At 38.6% G+C, this 8,351-nt stretch overlaps 1 long non-coding RNA gene across 4 annotated transcripts; it reads left to right on the forward strand.

The window, feature by feature from the left end:
- The first annotated feature begins 415 nt into the window (after nt 1-415).
- LOC102081459 (butyrophilin subfamily 2 member A2) lies at nt 416-7,670 on the forward strand. Of its 4 annotated transcripts, XR_003216737.1 has the most exons (5): nt 3,073-3,359; nt 3,443-3,486; nt 5,996-6,334; nt 6,569-6,606; nt 6,637-7,670. It is a non-coding gene; the product is annotated as a butyrophilin subfamily 2 member A2 (long non-coding RNA). The 4 variants fall into 4 exon arrangements; XR_003216734.1 differs by lacking the exons at nt 3,073-3,359; nt 3,443-3,486 and adding an exon at nt 416-543; XR_003216736.1 differs by lacking the exons at nt 3,073-3,359; nt 3,443-3,486 and adding an exon at nt 417-543 and having other exon boundaries at nt 6,569-6,588; nt 6,634-7,670.
- The last annotated feature ends 681 nt before the right edge of the window (nt 7,671-8,351 follow it).

Raw genomic sequence — 8,351 nt, forward strand, 5'->3', positions numbered from 1 at the left:
CTGTGGATTTTCAAAATAAAAGTTTCAAAATAAACCCATGGTTGCGGTCCCAAGTTTAACAGGAATTTAACAACAACAAAACTATATTCATTCTTTTACATCGTTACACTTTGGACGTTTATATTTTTACAGATACTCTCAATATGTAAAGCACTTTGTCTTTCTGATCGAACACTTCTAAGCGATATCCACGAGTGCCCTAAAATTTCTAGTTGTGCATGTAATGCATAGAAGCCGCCATGTCTCCCAGCTGTGTTTTGCTCTTTATGCACCAACGTCTGTTGTCGTGTAAAAAAAAAACTTTCGAGGGTTTGCTGTTATTACCGCGATTCAGCTAGTAACGCAAGAAGTTCATCATTAATGAAACCAAGCAGAAACCACTCAGCAAGTTGCTCATTTGTCACTGGTAGAAGATTTCTTTCGCATTCTGCTTCCGTGTAACAAGGAAATTACGTATTTTCGCAATGGTTGGAATAAAATCTGTGTCTCTCTGCTGGACTCTGCTGTTTGTCTGCCTGCTGGCTGCTGCTGCTGCTGCTCAAGGTGAGTTATGTATAGTGTGTGAACCAAAGTACTGAGCAACAAACACGAGCTAGGAACTAGAAAGGGAGTTCAAAATAGGCAGGGTAACTTTCCGTTATCGCGATTCATAAGCTGTCACATGATGAAGCTGGTTCCCGAACTACGAGCGCGGTCACGTGACAGGGGTGATGTTGGTAACGTCTGACCGATCGGCTGATCTCCAATATTTATGTGTTTTTGGTTTTATTTAAATAGCCTTACTGATATTGGTAAATACACTGTAGTAAGCAGGAGAGGCGGGAGTAATGAAGTACAAATACTTCGCTACTGTACTTAAGTAGAGTACTCTAGTATTTATTTTTCAGACAACTTTACTTTTACTCCCTACATTTTTAAACAAATATCTGTACTTTATGCAACTTACATTTTCAAAACTTTTGTTTTAACATTTCGGGCCAATGCTGGCCATCAAACATCAAACCGATTTTAGCCTAAACAGTAACACATGAACGATGTCGCATAAGAAGAGATAAAAGAGGCATAGTCGGGGGTTACAGTTTCGCAGCACAATACTGGAAAGACTGCAGCAGTCCATAAGTTGCGGTTGCAGTACTTCAGCAGCTAGCCCTGCTGAATACGAGCAGGTACAAAGGGAGTAAACATGTTGTGGCAGGTCATTTCAAATGTAGAGTTTCTATCAGCTCAACAAGTTAAGATAAGGACAGAGGTGGCGAAAGTACAGACATACTTACATACTTAAGTAGAAGTACAGATACTAGTACTACAAAATACTCCTGTAAAAGTTGAAGTGCTAATTCAACTGCTTTACTCAACTATAAGTAAAAAAAACAATGTAGTCAAATTAAGAAAGGAAAAAGTAGCTCTTTGGAGGACGTTTCTACCAGAGCTAACCGAACCCTGTGATATATTATTGTACTAATAAAATAATATCAGTAGATGGAATAAAAAATTTATTTCAGTGTATTTTAATTCTAATAAGGGTACTCAGCTTGAATCAGGTAAGTAAAACATGAGCAGAGAAAAAGCAGGAAAATAAAATATAGTTGTATTTTCTGTTGCCTATATTGAGAGTGACTTTGCACACTTTTGCTACCTCTGGTCAATCACTTCAACTCTGTGATGAATGAATAGAAACTACTGACTACCCTGTAACCCCCTAAGGCCTAGTGTATCATATTTGATACATACAGTTTTCGAGACTTCTATGTACATTTTTTAGACAAATTTGTCAGAGGTTTGAGTAAACCCTTCATTTTCAAAAATTTAGAATTTTCTGCCAACCATGTAATATTTCAGGCTTTGAGGGGATAAAGACTGAGTCATCAAAGTGTTTAGTTTATAGTTAGTTTAGTTTTTAGCTTAGTTAATCTTTTCAAACTCTAGTAGCAGGTGGTGATTTTGAGTAAGGAGGTAAATGCTCAGAAAATTATTAGGTAAATAAAATGTAGCAGACTGAGATACCTTACCTTACACTACTCATGCGACTCAGCATGCTTAATGTCATGAGTATACACACAGTGTGAGCAATTTTGGTCAAAGCAAAGCTTCGTGTCATATTATGGTGAAAATGAATAGTTTGACCTAAGAGAAGCACATTTGCAGAGAAGAGGACTGAATTATGACACCAGGAGTCTTAGGATAAAGAAGAGCGATCAGTTCACACAGCGACCAACCTGTGAGAGTGTCCTTACAGGATCCAAATCTAGTCCACAGTGCCAAAGACACCAAATAACAGTGTTGAAAATGACATGTTATTGGATTAGTCTTGTAGCAATTACAAAGAAAACATTCTTTAGACAGCTTTTACTTCAGCTACAGTTCATGTACATATGTTTTATTTTATTTTTCCATCTGTTTGTTATATTTCTTCATCACTTACAGGTTCAGAACAATAAAATTCAGTGATCTCTAAGGAAAGTTTGTCTGACACGTCCAACCCCAGAGTTTGCATCCATCATAAACCATGAAAAACACTCTAAATTAAATGTATTTCAATTTAGTGAACAAGGTCACCATTTGTCCTTCAGCAAACTTTTTTAATTCCAAGGTTATTATTGGAATGTATAACCAGTCAGGAAATTTCTGTAGAGCGCAGAGAGAGAGTGTGAGGGAGAGACAGAAGAAGAGGCTGCTGCACTAGAGATAAATAAATTTATTGATCTTATGAAAAATATGTTTAAAAATATATAAAATAATAGAAAATGCTAAATATCAGCCCCAGTAATTGGCTAGGCTGATATTTAACCTTTGGGGGACCCCGAGTCCCCAGAGCCGGATCCGTGACAAGCTAGGTACATTTTTTAATTTTGGAACACACATCTAAGTTAACAAACAACCAAATGCAACAATTTAAAAATCTGATACACATATTTTATTCACAACAGAACCTATATCTAATGTTCAAACTGAGAAAATATACAATTTCAAGAAAAAAAATTAAAAAATGTACCTAGCTTGTCACGGATCCGGCTCTGGGGACTCGGGGTCCGTGGGCAGTGGGGACTATGACTATTTTTATTTTTAGTATTATCATTATTAGGATTATTGTCTTTATTATTATTATTTGGTGTGTCGTCTGCACTGCCTCTGATCTCTGTCCTCATCTGTATATAGGTAGGTTTGTGTGTGTTTGTGTGTTGCTGTTTCTGTGGCCAAGTTACAGGCATCTTCAGGCCTGAGGGGTGTGGTCTGGCTTGAGGACTGGCCACACCCGAAGTCCTTGCCACACACCTGCTCCTCATCTGGGCTCGTCGGGGGAGCTATTTAGAGGAGTGATGGAGCTTCCACCGACGCTGGATTATTGCGTTTGACTACATGTCAGTCTTCAAGCACAGTCAAGTGTGAGTGTATGCCTGCTGGGATAAGTGTGTAACGGCTGCCTCTATTGTTGTCCCCTCAGGAGGAGTGTGGGACGAGAAGGAGCAGTGAGCACGGGGAGTGCAGGTACACTGGGGCAGAGAGCACTACACGGAGACTTTTGGGAAGAAGACACTACACGGGAGTCTGGGAAACTGGGGATTTATTGTTGTTTACTTCACCACCTTGTAAATAAACACTGTTGCACTGAAGAGTCCGGCATTTGGGTCCTATTTCCCCATCTCCCCACGGTCTGCCTACACAGACCGTGACATAGCTAGGTTATTTGGCAACAGATCTATAACATAAGTAGCTGCAAAATGTTATTAGCAAAGAAAAAGTGGGATAGTCAGAAATAATAGAAAGTCCACAGGAGTACAGAGAAAATAGGTGTACAGCAAAGACAGATGGAAAAGGCAAAGGAAAAAAGGTTTATACATAGTTGTATGTGAAGCTGGACAAGCTGGGCATACACTGTCCGATTTGAATGCTCACACTGTGCATCCATAATGTAACTGTCTCTCCCTCTCTGTCTTTAACTCACACAGACACAAACACACAACCATCAACTGCTAATGAGAAACACTGATCAGGCAGCTGTCATTGAGCAGCAATGTCCATCCAACTCTTTTCACGGTTGTTTTGGTCGTGATAATTTTGTGAGGCCACATTGAAAAGGCTCGGATGAGTTTGCCAAAGTTCTACAAGTTGTGCCTCCATAGCTTGTGTCCAGATCACACGCTGCACTGCCGTGCTGCTCCGTCTTTCTACTTCCATTTCTGTTTGCGCCTGCGTAGTGTGAGAGGCTGCGGTGACACCCTCACGACGGCCGACAGGATGTCAAACAGGTTTGACTTTCGGTTTCTTACGACCAAGCGATTGATGATTGGGAGCTGGTTGTGAGGTGTTAATCGTTTCTCGTTACTCCATGTATACTACACGATGCACGACTCACTATTAAGGCGAAACTTGGGCCGATCTCCAAAACGGTCTCATGACTGAAAGATTGGCTCAAAATGGGCCAAAAATCGCACAATGAATGCTTAAGGAAGGCAAAAGGGCTTGTATTGTTGGGCAGAGAGATCAAGAAAAGAGGATGTGCAGCAGGTGATTGTGGTTAAGGATAGACATGGAAGTATGCTAATGCTATGATCTATAGTCGGAGGTGGCAGAGGGAATATTGTCATCACCCCGCTGGGCAGGCAGACAAGAGTGAAATCCAGAGCAGAACAACTTCATTGGACAGTTTCAGGCCTGAGCAGGAGAGCTGAGGAGGTGAGGCTGCAGACTGAGGCGGAGCAGCGTTGATGATGGATGAAAGGCTGAAAGTTTGGTGATCAGAGGCAGTTTTGGATGAGATAATGAACTTTGAATGTTCTAGTTTTACAATAATTATTTAATATGTGTTTCTTTCATTTTTCTGTCCAGCTTCGAGGTCAATTTGAAAATCAGCTCTTCAGTCTGTTTCACAGTAAATGCTCTGTTTTTATACTGTTTTATTTTAGTGCAGTTAATGCTCCACATTATCCAAAATTTATTTTTAACTTTTCCTAACTTTCTTTCTCTGTAATAATTAAATAATTTACATCTGTTGGCTGATATATTATTTCTTTTCAGCTCAGTTTATTTGTTTATTCTAATGTGTATTTGAACTTTAGGATCTGTAATGCCATGATGTAAATCATTTATCAAATTAATAAACCCTTTAAAAAGATCTTAAATGCTTGTTTTGATTAAATCTTAATTAAAATGAGAAAAATTAGCTGAAAATGAAAAACTTCTTCATAAAATGATTTGTTTGCCATTTCTGATGTTGTTGCAGGATGAGGTCAAAATGACCCCTGCGGCCAGTTCAAGTGTTAAAATGACATTTGGAGCGGCTGAATCATAAATAGTGTTGTTATATCCAAACTACAGCTTTTATATTTGGGAGTAACTGCTAATTATAGTCATAATGTAACAGTGTATGACAGAGGTCTATTTTTAAGCACACAAACAGTGAAGTGCGTGTGGTCATTCTCTCTCTCCTAATAATAATTTAGGCATTATTTTAAAAACACAATCTAAATGAATGTGGAGAGATCCACAACCTTAATTTCATTTGTCCCATACAAAGAATATCTCATATCCTTCTGCATGGACAGAATCACCACTCAACTTATTTAATGACTTTACCTCAGAAATACATTTTATCACTATCAGCCAAGAAAATAAAAAACAATAATTTAATTTAAATGTGATAAAGATTCAACACCTCTGACTGTCCTGAAGCTCCACTATGAAATTCTTCAACACACAGTTGGCTCATATGATTTCCTTTTTCTATTTGACTGCTTCTTTTATCACAGGTGTTTGAAAACCACCATATTTGCTGTTACACAGACTCAAATTCAGGATTTTCTGAGAGCCATGATACTGATAATTCCTCTGGCTGTAAAAATTGCAGTAAACACCACAGTGTGCCAAATTCTACAGTACTTCCTCTGATTCAGTAGAAACCAGTGATCTCTCTGCAGGTCTGATTGGCTGCTGGAGAAGTGAACAGTTGCATTTGGATATTTTTAACCTCCTTGTTCTGTGTTGTTTCCTCTTTTAGTCCAGAAAACCATCACAGCTGAGTCTGGAGACAGAGTCACTCTGCCATGTCGAGCTCCAAACAACAGACACATCACAGTTGTAGACTGGAGGAGATCTGGCCTGACAGATAAATCTGTCCTTCTCTACCGGGACAATAAATATGATCCAGATGAGCAGGATCCATCTTTTAAGAACCGGGTGGCTCTGCAGGATGTGAAGGATGGAGACGTGTCTCTGATTCTGAAGAATGTGACAACTCATGATACTGGAATATATGAGTGTCGTGTTGACCAACAGACAGAATCACACCGCAGGAAGAGAGCTGTTGACCCCATCAGCAGCACCTACCTGAGAGTGGGTGAGTAGAGTTGAGTGTGTGTGTGATCAGAGGTGAAGCTGCTTCCTGGTTGTTGATGTTTGTTTCTAAAGATGTTGTTGATGAGACTTTGTAGAAAGCAGCTGGTCTGAGTGATGTGATCAGAGTGCAGTAGATAATGTCTGACAGCAGTTTGAAGAGGAAATGGATTCTGTTCTGTTCTTCACTCATCACCTACCTGACAGCTGACACCTCACACCTGTTTCTCACCTGCAGGTCAGACAGGAGGAGACACAGAGGATGGAGGGAAGGAGGCAGGAGGGAAGGAGGATGGAGGGAAGGAGGATGGATCTGTTAGACCGAGAGTGGGTGTGTCTGTTTGTGCTGTGCTTCTTGTTGCTGTTGTTGGTTTTCTGATCTACAGAAAACATAACCAACAACAGAATCAGGACCCATACCAGCCTCCTGCTGAACAGCAGCAGCTCTGATTTGTTTCCAAGCTATCCACAGTATAACTGTGAGTCTCCTGCTGCTGTTTCAAACTCTCAGTGCTCTCATTAAATTCAGGGAAAGACAGACAATCTGAATTTGTTCTTTTATGTCTTCACAAACACAATGACTTGTACCACATTAACTGATATCACATTTGTTAAACATTGTTTTACTTTCAGTGTTTCTGTTTGTTCTGTCACACTAAACCAAGTCTCGAGCTTTCGGCTCCATCAGACCATAAAATACTAAATTGAACAGAGGACAGACAGCACACAGGAGGACACTCCACAAAGACACAAGGATAATGGATCTTTGAAGGACACAATGAGTCAATCCACTGTTGGATCCACTGCTTAGTGTGTGAGAACAAACAAAAACCTCAAAGTAAACATCATATGATATCAGTTAAAATATAAAGAAAAATATATTTTTTTGCTTTAAAAGTTACTAATTCATGCCAGGTTTAATCTTGTGTTATCTGAAACCAGCAAAAGTCAGATGGTCGTTTAAAGTTTTCTCTGCCCAACACATTTGTCCCCACTTTGGTGAGGTTGACACAGCAGCAGGTCACATGCACTCACAGCAGTGGATTCAGACTGACAGTATTCTGCTTACTAAACCTGATCCATAATATTCAGATATTCTGCTTCCTTTTACAAACCACATACGTGTCCATGTCCTGTTCATATTACTTAGTGTCTTTAACCAGAAACATAGTTTTTCCTTGATTGTTTTTAAATGAGTCAAAACAGTGAAACCAGGTGACCATGTAAAGGATTACAAGGTAATCCTTTACATGTTTAAATGCATCAGAAACTAATTAAAAGTACTATTAATAATAACAGTAATGGTAAAACATCAACTAAATTAATTAAAGATTAATAAAGAAAAGACATTTAAATGAAACCCTAGTAACCATTTGTGTAATTTGGTAGCGCCAGGAGGTCATCAGAAATGTTAGTTTAGATGTTGGTGATGTTCCAGCTGCTGATGGTATGATGCATACCGTCATGTTACCACCATGCTGGTATTTTCTTTGTTAATGAATGGTTAAGTTTTTATCAGGGAGAACCAGATTTTAATTTATTTTTTATATATATTTTTGTATTTTATTCAAGATGTGATTTTTATATGGTTATAATGGTTTAAAACAAAACCCTTTTATTACTCTAATATTTACCACCACATATAAATGTAAATTTATATATGCCTCCTTTTTCGTATACGTTCGGCTAGTTCTGTAGCTTTTGTCATGGATAATGGAAGAAAAAATTATTTTTTCCTTTTACCACATTCCCTTTGAGCTTGATCTCTGGTGCTTTATAGTATTTTAATTTCTTTATGAAAAGCTGCAGTGAGGGAAAGCTTTTTGTGCTGGCACTAAACTATGGAGGACCACAAGGGCCACGTGCATCGAAATAAAGAATTCTCTGCTTAAATAATGAATTGTAGAATAAATTCTGCATTTGTAAATTCATTTTGAATTTCAGTTTAATAAACTGACCTTTAAAATGCTTTTTAAAAACTTTATTTCAAAAACCTCATCGCAAGCAAATTCATTTCCAGA

The sequence above is a fragment of the Oreochromis niloticus genome, linkage group LG3 (assembly GCF_001858045.2).
Source record: "Oreochromis niloticus isolate F11D_XX linkage group LG3, O_niloticus_UMD_NMBU, whole genome shotgun sequence".
Classification (NCBI taxonomy): Eukaryota; Metazoa; Chordata; class Actinopteri; order Cichliformes; family Cichlidae; genus Oreochromis; species Oreochromis niloticus.